The sequence below is a fragment of the Oryza glaberrima genome, chromosome 7 (genome assembly GCF_000147395.1).
Source record: "Oryza glaberrima chromosome 7, OglaRS2, whole genome shotgun sequence".
Taxonomy (NCBI): Eukaryota; Viridiplantae; Streptophyta; class Magnoliopsida; order Poales; family Poaceae; genus Oryza; species Oryza glaberrima.
The window spans coordinates 13,334,921-13,346,093 of record NC_068332.1 but is presented as its reverse complement, the minus strand read 5'-3'; the positions used below and the strand labels follow the sequence as shown (position 1 = coordinate 13,346,093).

At 43.2% G+C, this 11,173-nt stretch overlaps 1 pseudogene; it reads left to right on the top strand.

Moving 5' to 3' along the window:
* Window positions 1-835: 835 nt before the first annotated feature.
* On the top strand, window positions 836-6,338 carry LOC127780201 (uncharacterized; annotated as a pseudogene).
* Window positions 6,339-11,173: the final 4,835 nt, after the last annotated feature.

Here is an 11,173-nt window from a genome sequence, read left to right as displayed (position 1 = left end):
AATTTTCAGGGTGTTACAGAAAGTGCGACAACTCTATGTAGGTTGGTCCTGAAAACCTTTAGTTTTGCCCACGAGACAAGTAGTTATCCTCATATCGATCTAAATCGGCCTAGAGGCTGATTTTGATCTCTAAATCGGCTCCGCTAACCGGTTTAGCTGTTTTTCTATGAAATCCATCTTGATTTGGCCGTTTGGCTAGAGTGAGGTGGTTGGCGACTCTAAGATCACCGCAAAGCTTTAGGTGCTGCGATTGTGCTTGTCAACTTATCAAAAAAGTTACCAACACAATTTTTGACGACTCCGCTGGGGAACGAAACTTTCGGCCATCCATAAGGCCGAAATTAATCTACATACTGATTATCAGAGAAAGGGCCGAATTAATCTATTCGGCGGGCAAGATTTTGTGGCTATTCAGGAAATCAATCTACACAAATCCATCGCTGTTGCTATTCGATTTACATCTGCACCATAGCCGGCATTGTCGTTGTTTGAGTTGAAGCCGATCGGTTCGATCGGTTTGATAGCAGCAGTAGACACCGAGCAACAGCAGCAGGCCGTGTACGTATTGCTGTACAGTACGGCAAGAAAATTCGAATCTTATTCAATTCGGTTTGCTGAGTATACGTGTTCTAGAGAAAAAAAATCAGGCTATCAAAAGCCTATAAACTACTGTACACGTGTAAAAAAAATCGATCAATCAGAAGTCATTTGATCGGTTAGTCCGTGGGGAAATCAATTTTGGGCCTTTTAAGCTGCACACACGCGAGTATACCAAGGAAATTTCGGCTATGAGCTATATGGCCGAAATTAATCAATCAGAATTTATTCATCAACCATGGTGAGTGGGAACGAGATCGACATGGTCATATTGGAGGATCTTGATGAGGAGCAACGTCAAGCTTTGGATGAACATCTCAAGGCGTATACCCAGAAGATGTTGATGAAGACGTGCTCTAGTACCCACCAAGGTGTGGTTTTCAAGCCAGGATCGTGGCCTAAACATACTTTCGATGTGGTAAGTACTGAAGCGGTATCAAATTCTATCCAATAACAAATTGCAAGCACAGTAGATTCATCCATTGCTATTTTAAATACTAAATTAGATGCATCTATTGAAACTCGCGAAGAATTCATGAGGACTAAATTCGGCCCTCTCATGGCCAATTTTACGTTGAAAGATAAAGCCTCTACCAGTGCTAGTCAAGCCCCTATAGATCAAATAAGTAGTAGAACGGATGGGGCGAAGATGCAACAAACCGGCGAGGGGTGGTTGGCGCATACAGCCGGTCCGACCGAGCCAGATGGCCGGTCAGACCGCGACTTTGCTACCGGTTAGACCAGGTACTACCCTAGTGGTCAGACTGGACCTCAGACCAGTCTGACCGTGCCTCTAGATATCGGTCAGACCGGGTTTTGGATTATCCCAATACAGGGGGTAGATCCAATGACAAATAATGGGCTTTTATACCATATTCCAGTACATGATGCCCCCGTATCTACTGTTAGTCCCCAAGTTCTCCCACATGTTCCCAATGCTTACAATGATCCTAATAGAGGATATCCTTCCGATAATAGGCATGGCCAAAATAATTATATTGCGCCGCAACCAAAACCTATTAGGCCACAAAACCCACCACCAAATCCACATAGGCCTGAAAATATGGAGAAGTTAACTAGTATTATTATTAGGGATAAATTCGCGATTGAAGAGAGGAATCGTGCTAAGGTTTACCAAAAGCCGTATCCTGATTACTATGACAACATCCCATATCCTCATGGTTATAGAGTTCCCGAATTTACCAAATTTAGTGGTGAGGATAGTAGGACCACATGGGAGCATGTAGATCAATTTTTAGCGCAATGTGGTGAGGCTAATAAATCTGATACTTTTAAATTGCGCTTGTTTTCTTTATCTTTGTCCAGTACTGCTTTTACATGGTTTACTTTTTTACCGGCAAATTCTATTCATACTTGGGCTCAATTAGAACAAAAAATTCATGATTATTTTCACACTAGTGAAACTAAGCTTAGGTTGTCTGATTTAACATCGGTTAGACAATACAATGAATTTGTTGCTGATTATATTGAAAGGTTTAGAGATATTAAAAGCCGATGGTTTTGTTTGAAAATAACTGAAAAAGATTTGGCCGACATTGCATATAATGGATTGCTTGATTCTAATAAAGAGAGATTGAATGGTCAGATATTTCTTGATGTTCATCATGTGTTGCATGAAGCTCTGGCTCAGGAAAGCCGAGTGGATGATAATAGTTTAAATGCTAGTTCAGATGATAATGAAATAACAATTATAACAGAACCAAATGTTGGTTCAGATTGTTTTACTAGTTTGGATAATAATGCAACAACCAATATAGTCGAACCAAGTGATGGTTCGGATTGTGTTGCTAGTTTAGACAATGACACCATTGAAAATATAGCCGAACAAAATGACGGTTCGGATTGTATCACAAGCGAAAGTGAAATAGCATTGTCAACTAAGACCGAGTCACAAATCGGTCATGCGGATATTGGAAAAAATAATAATAATGTCTTGCGGGATAGTAGTGAAATAGAATCCGAAGTAGCTATGCATACATATCAAAGGCCGTATCCTGAACACGTAGATTCGATCCCATACCCGCAAGGATTTGAGGTGCCCAACTTCACAAAATTCACAGATGAGGATGCTAGAACAACAGTGGAGCATATCGGCCAATTTAACGATCAATGTCGTAAGGCCGGTAGTGATGATTTGCTTAACTTAAAATTGTTTCCTCTTTCTTTGTCAAACTTTGCATCTACATGGTATAGTTTACTTGCTCCTAGTTCAATTTCTACATGGTCACAAATGGAGCATGAGTTTCACGATTATTTCAAAGATGCAAGCTTGATGGAGCAAAGACCGATTAATGATTCATCGGTCACTTGTGAAACTATTTCGGTTACACCTATTGCTCAGGACGGAATTGTTCATGATTCTCTCCCTAGTGCTCCTATTGATTTTGATAACAAGAAAGTGTTGAGTCGGCCTAGTCAAGCCAAATCCACAAAAGGGAAAAGTGTTATTATTGAGGATCCTCGGCCCGAGACAGTTAGGACCAATAATGTTAAGGCCGAAGATCATAAAGTTGCAAAGGATGAGTCATCTAGTTCTATCAAGACTAAAAAGCCAAAGCTCACTTTTGAGATGCTTATGGCTAAGTACAAGAAAGGATTAGCCGATGAACGCTTTGAAAATCAAACTAGTGATTTAAAAAGACCAAGATCATCTCGTAGCAAGAGATTTGGTCAAACACCAAAGCAATCGGAGCTATCAAGTATACCAACTTCATATAAATCTCCGGTTGTGATGCGATGGTATTCATATCCAATGTCACTATATGGTTATCCTTTCATGTATTACATGCCGTGGATGCCTCGACCACCTATGCCGTATCATCAAGAATGGAAGCAATCACCTAGGACAGTACCAAGTCATTCTAACTCAAGACAAGACCATTTCCCACAAGAGAATCGGTCCAGTGGATCAAAGGTGAAAAAGGTGAAGAATGTGTGGGTGAGAAAAGAAGCCAAAGCTCCGGAGGTCGCTACTATCAAGGAGGAGTCTCAAGATATTCAAATATCTGCTGGAGATGCAGCGAAAACCATACAAGCAAAGAAGACCGAAGGCGACGCTGGGAATGTCGGCAAGACCGGTACTTCCCGTCGGTCTAACCGTCACCTTACGGTCGGTCTGACCGATCCTATGGGCTGGTCTGACTAGCGACTCACAGCTGGTCTGACCGGGCCTAGAGGCCGGTCCGACCGGGGGGGGGGGGAGTAGAAGAGGCGTAGAAGAGGCGAGTGAGAAAGTTGAGGGCAACGTAGGAGCTTCCACTTCAACCAAATACATCAAGAATCATTGCTTGGTTCCTGCAAAACAACCAAAGCCGAAGTGGATACCTTCCGGCTTATCTCGCTCTCAAAAGAGGAGGCTACAACGTCTTCGAGCCATAGGTCAAAAAGAAAAGAAGGCCGAAGACATGAGGGACCAAACATGTGACAACTTAGAGCCTTAAACAACACCTAAGCAAATATGGAGACCTAAGGAGGTAAAAGTTAAGAGACCGGTGACTTCACATAGTAGTAATAAATTCGATTTGATGATAGAAGAATCATCCGTTGTTAGAGATAAGTCTCCTTCACATGATGCTATGGGTGTTAGTACGGCATTTGTCTTGCCTTCGAAATCGTGCAATCAAGAAAGCCGATTTTGCTTGGGGGGCAAGACATTAATATGCTCATGAAGAAATCAAGAGAAGATGAACGGCAATGGATACAACATCTCATCTTTGAGCCACCGTTTGTTGGATGCTAAGGCAAGGTATGGGTTTATTGTGTTCATCATTATATTATATGCCTATGCTATGTTAGAACATTGCTTACTATCTAGCACATGTGTGTTTTGGCTTATCAAATTGATATTATACATACATGTTGCAAATGCCAGTTCCAAGTAGTGGAATTGGTAAATTGGCATATAATTTGTTTAAAGTATGATTTGGCTCATGAGTCTTTGATATTTATTTAAAGCCAAGTCATATGAGTTTTTATGGATCACCATATAATATATAGATTTCATATTTATTGCACCATGAAAGCTTTTTAGTAATTCCGCTAATGTCAATGGTCAATGTGATGATTTGCTCTAGAGTTGTTTTCTTTAGGAACATTGGCATTGTTAATATTTTGCATACATGCTCAAGCCGATTACTTGCATTCGTAGTTTATTAGAATTCATGTGTGTGAGGCATATGACTTTCGTGATTCATTATTGATCATATTTCAAGTGGCTAAGTGTTTTGATGCCATGATGATTATTGTTTCAAAAGCCAGTTGAATTAGTATTCATCTAGACATATTAGTTGGATATTATAATTTTTCATATGTCTAGAGAGAAGGAATTTTGGTCCAATAATTTGATACACCAAGCATTTGGCTATTATGTGAAAAAAAAATTATACACTAAAAGCCGATGCTTGATTTCAAAAGTTTGGACGAAATTGGCAGAATCACAGACCAGGGGCGGTCTGACCGACATTGCATGGCCGGTCTGACCGGTTGTGACCGGCGGTCTGACCGGCTCTGCATGGCCGGTCTGACCGGGCAGACAGGGCGGTCTGACCGTCATTGAGTGGCCGGTCTGACCGATTTCGGGCAGAGAGTTGGGAGGCATGAGACAATTGATTCAAAGGCTGAATTAATTGTAAATTTGGACATTTGTGCCCAAGATTCAGAAGAAGATTGGAGAATCCCTTTGATTCAAGATTTGAATAATCCTAGCCTTTAGGTTGATCGGAAGATTCGACGGCAAGCATTTAAATATACTTTGCTTGATGGAGAGCTATATCGCCGAAATATTGATGGAGTATTGTTGAAGTGCTTAGATGATGATCAATCTAAAGTTGATAATGGGAAAAGTTCACGAAGGGATTTGTGGAACTCATCAATCGGCCCATGAGATGAATTGGTTGCTTAGAAGAGCGGGGTTCTATTGGCTGAAAATAATTGATGATTGTTTCAAGTGCAATAGAGGATGTGAGGTTTGTCAACGGTTCGGCAATGTTCAATTGGCGTCCGCCGTCTTATTGAATTCTATCATCAAACCATGGCCGTTCTGAGATTGGGCTTTGGATTTCATTGGTCAAATTTATCCTCCATCATCAAAGAAGCATTGGTTCGTGCTAGTTGCAGCGGATTACTTCACCAAGTGGGCCGAAGCCATGCCATTTAGGAATATTGCTTACACGGAGATAATTGAATTTATTTTGAAGCATATTGTTTATAGATTTGGTATTCCTTAAACATTGACTACGGATCAAGGAGCTTCTTTTATGTACAAGGAGGTGAGAAGTTTTGCCGCATCTTATGATATTAAGTTGTTGAGTTCTTCTCCTTACTACGCTCAGGCTAATGGATAAGCCGAGTCGAGTGATAAAACATTGTTGAGATTAGTCAAAAGGAAAATTGAAGAACATCAAAATAAGTGGCATGAGGTGCTTTCGGAAGCATTATGGGTTCATAGGATAAAAACATAGTGTTACTAAAGTCATTTCTTTTGAGTCGGTTTATGGTCAAGAAGCCGTTTTACCTGTTGAGGTAAATCTTGGCTCTCTTTGTATATCAAGCAAGATGATTTGTCAGTTGAAGATTACAATACCTTGATGGGAGGCAATTTTAAAGATGTCATCAACAAACGTTTGAAGACTTTGAAAGAAATGAAGACCCTTCAAGGACAAAATTTTCAAAGAGCAATCAATGGGAGATACTTGAAGAAATACTTCCCTAGCGTTTGGTAAGATGCTTAGAAAGTCACGTGGCCGGTAATTGGATTATCGCCCTAAGACAACATGTTCTATGCTTTTAGATTCACGATGTTAACCAAAAAGGCAGGGGGGCATGTGTTTACACCCAAATTTGGCACCTAGGATTGACATAGGGAAAATTGCCAGAGTTAGGGCCGGTCTGACTGCCATATGTCGGCCGGTCAGACCGCCGCCAGAGGGCCGGTCAGACTGGCGACATGTGGCCGGTCTGACCAGCAGAGTCCGAGTCAGAGTCTGTTTTCGTCGGGTTTCAGGTTTCCTTGCTCGGGAAGGCATGTTTCGTACTTCCATTGGTTTCTAGCCCGAGTTGGACGTGGAGGAGGGCCTGTAGAGGGCAAGACCAACCCCTATTTAAGGGATAAGGCCGGTTCATTGTAATCCCCCGAATACAATCTAGTTGAAATGTTCTTTTACTATGTTTTCTATTTTACCCTAGTTTTTGTCACGCCTAGAAATTCACTAGTAATTTCCGAACTTATTTGTGCATAAAATCATCGTCCAGGAATCAACCGAGGTACACAAACTGACAATTTAATATACAGATTCATCAAAATAACTAAAGCGATTAACACTTTTTGAAGAGGCACTTGGTCCTCACAACGAAGAAAACTGCAGCGGAAAATAAAATCTAGCGAAGCTCCGGCTCTACTCCCACAGGCAGCTCAACTGGGGTGTAAGCCAAACGTCTTCTCCTTCTGGATCCTTTTTCTTCAACTGAGGTTTGATTGATTATTGCAAGGTGAGCATATGAAATACTCCGCAAGCCACACAGCAAATATGTACCCAAGGATTCCAAAGGATGGCATAATATAGGCTGATTTGCAAAAGCAACATTTAGCAAACATTTAGGAGTAGTAAAACAGTAGAGTAATTAGGCCCCGTTTGGCACAGCTCTAGCTCCCAACTCCAACTTACCTAGAGCCAAAGTTGTGCCAAACGGTCTAGATCCACCTTTTTTTGGAGTGGGAGTTGGCAGAGCTACTCCTAGAAAATGAATTACGGGGGTGGAGCTGGGTTTTTGCTACTCCACAGCTCCACTCCACCCCAAAAGACATACTACCCTCTAATTTTTTAATGTATTTACACGAAAATGCCACTCAACTACCCCTACACTCCTCCTTTCCTCCCGTTCTCTCTCCTCCCCTCCCAATCCCGAGCATACGCCGGGGACGGCGGGCGGCGGCGGTAGCGCCGGCGGCGGCTACGGGACGATGACAGGCGGCGACGGGCAGCGCGGCGTGACGACGACGAGCGGGCGGGGGCCAGCGGCGGCGGGCTGCGGCAGCGTTGGCAGCGGGGGGCCGCGGCGGCGGGACGTGACGACGACGCGTGGGTGGAGGCCGGTGGCGGCGGGCTGCGGCAGCGTCGGCGGCGGGGGGCTGTGGCGGCCGAGGGCAGCGGCGGCTGCGGGACGACGACGGGCGGCGCGGCGGGACAAGGACCGGCGGCCGGGACGACAACGAGCGGCGCGGCGGTCGGGACGACGATGGGCGGCGTGGGCGGCCGGCGGCTTGCGGCGTGGTGGACCCGATTGGTTTCTTTTTTTTCATTTTCTTTATTTTGTTTTTCTGATCTACAGCTGAAAATATAGCCAAACACTTTTAACAAGTTTTCAACTCCAACTGGAGCTAGCTCTCACTGGAGTTGGAGTTTAGAGTTAGGAGTTGGAGTTTGGAGCCCTACCAAATAGGGCGTTAATCATCAATTTTAATCAACACTGAATAGCACACCCATGCTGCACAGGCCCAACCAAACCTGAACAACCAACCCCGGTCATACAGATCAAACCTCCAAACCAGGAATTATCCATTCCAAACCAGGAACCAAATTAATTATCACATTATTATCATTGATGAGTAGTGTGGGACTAATCACGAAAAACATTACTCAACCCGCCCATGACCGCGGGCACGGCTATTCGAATAGTTTTACTCTGGCCAGAGGTGTACAAATTTATCCACAAGACACAACTCCACAATATGTCACCGTATCACCATGTGCCCATGCTGAACATGTCACCATTTGTGTAGTTGTGACAAGACCCCTCACATAGCTCAACTCAAAGCAGCACACCATTCCTGGATCATAATCACCCCCTCAAAAACCAGAGGCATGGACTCTCCAGCGACCCCCACGGACTTCTCGCCGCTTATCAGTCTGGCGCACCACAATGAGCCTTGCTATACAAAGTGTGCAGCCGTTGCCCACGCTGGCTTGTGGTTAGTACGGTTAATGTCTCACAACAGTAGCTCGCGAACTGGTCCTTAATTATCATGAGCACGACCTTCAAAACCATGTGCTCACAACCCATCATTATCAAGTTTTAATTTTCAATTATCATAACACGATTAACCATCGTGAGCTACCATTAAGTATAACCATAAATAATAATGTAGTATGATTCATCCCATTAATAAGCTAATGTTTCTAAGCATGACTAAGTAATTATACTAATATCTAGTCGAACCAATATATAAAGTCCGACTAGTCAAATTATAACCCAAGGTATCAAAAAATAGGGTAATCAATGCAAATTGGCCATAACAAAGGAATAGATTCACACCATCCGGTGACATTCGAAAATAAATGCACAGTTCAAATAAATAGAGAATATAAATATAGGATCAACATGCTCAAAGGATTGTATTTAGGATCTGTGTGACTTGCCTTGCAATAACCGGTCTTCAATAAGTCTTCTGAACCACTTCCGACGCACTCACGAACCTTCGCAACGACGGAAACGACAAGCTAACACGCAAAACGAAGAAAAAGACTAATAAAAATCAAATAAACAATACATAAAAAGTAAACAAACATGTACATCATGATTTTAGATAAATTTAGAGACTTGAATGGCCTCATTCCGACTTCATATGATTTAGTTATGAATTTTACAATATTAAACTGATTTTAGCCTTAAACAGAAAAGGATTTACGATTTATAACACAATTAAGATTTATTTTTAGAAGGGAAAAGGGGCTTTATGACATCGGCATGACATCATCGCCGGAACAAGGCACTGAACCACATGGTCGCCAGCGAACTAGGGCACGACGGCGCAAACCGAGGGCACCATTGCGACGAGCACGACGCAGGAAACTCACCAAGGGGCGGCGCGACGACGAACGACAACGGGAGACGATCGGCGACGAAGGGCTTCCCGGGGTCTTCGGCAAATAGTTATTCATGAATTGTAATGGTATATTCAAAACATGCAAATTTATAATGGCATGGATCCAATTAACCCTTTTACCAATGACAATGCTATTTAAGATTAATCTTGCCTTGCAAATTTCATCTTCAGTCTCAGTATATCTTATGATGGCACTATGGCACAACAATTAAAACTGATAGATCTTTAATTCAGTCAGTATTTTGTACATCATTACATTGGATGTGTTTAATTACTCAACTTCATATAATTAAGTTTTCTCTTTTGGGAAATATGATGACTTTGATTACTCAATTTGATTTAATCGACATATAAAATGGGACTCACCGCGACATGACACAACTGTGACATCCACCATGGCAATGACTCAATTGAACATGAATATGAAAAACCCAAGGTGATTCTCATCTTTCAAATTTTTCTTTCGATATTTCCCCAGAGGATAAATTAGAGATTCCAAATCCCCATCAACCTGTTTACAGTGAGAACTAGGAGCACTTTACAGAAGAGGAGGTGGAGGAGATCTGGAAGTAAGAAGGTGTGTTGATTCTTTTCTTGATTTTCAATCTGCATTCTGCATCTCTCGGTGCAGATGGCGAGCAATCAACGCACAGTATCCTTGGATGGTGACGGTGCATTGCAAAATATTGTACTTCACATATGCTCATCTCGATGCTATAATCATTCATATCGGTAAAGGTTTCCCATTTTTTTTATGTTACTTCAGATTGCTGAATCTTTTGATGTGGGTTGATCACTTGGAGTGAACGTTCAATGAATTGCAATGGTAATTGTTTTCCCGTACCCTATACTTCATGTAGTTCATGGCATATCTCAATATCTATACAGTGCCATATGCTGTCATGGTTCAACATGGTGTTTCGTTGTTCACTAGAGGATGACAATTGAAATTACTGTTTTTAAAGGCTAGGGGTAATTATGTTGAAATACAAGATCCTGTAATTAGATGACATACTAACTTGAAGTGTGTAAAAGAATTTGGAACTTTTCATGAATAAAAATGTCTGCTTCTGACTATTCTTTATTTCTACAGCATTTCAATAGTCTACAAGAGGTTGATCTATCACCAAACAAAGGAAAAAGTACGAAGTACCCCCGAAAACTATCGCGGTCCTCCGAATTACCTCCCGAACCATAAAACCGGGCATTCTTCACCCCCCAACTATGCAAACCGGACAAAATACCCCCTCAACCCAATCCGCGGTGGTTTTGGTCCACGTGGCGTACGCGTGGCAGTCCAGTCAGCACTCTATTTATAAAAAAATATGGGACCCACCTGTCATCTCCTTATCCTCTCTCCCTCTCCTCTCTCACGGGGCGGCAACCTCTCTTCCTCTCTCTTCTCTCTCACGGGGCGGCAGTGGGCTGGAGGAGGCGTGGTGCCGCACATGCGGGTGGTGGAGGGCGCCGCCGCGGAGGCTCACGCCTGGAAGAAGTCCGCCTCCGCCGCCGGCCACCTGGACGAGGTCCGTCTCCGCCGCCTGCTGCCGACCGGACGAGGTCTGCCTCTGCCACCGGCCGCCGACCGGACGAGGTCCGCCTCCGCCACCAACCGCCCGGACGAGGTCCGCCCCTGCCGCCGGCCGCCTGGATGAGGTCCGCCTCCGCCACCAG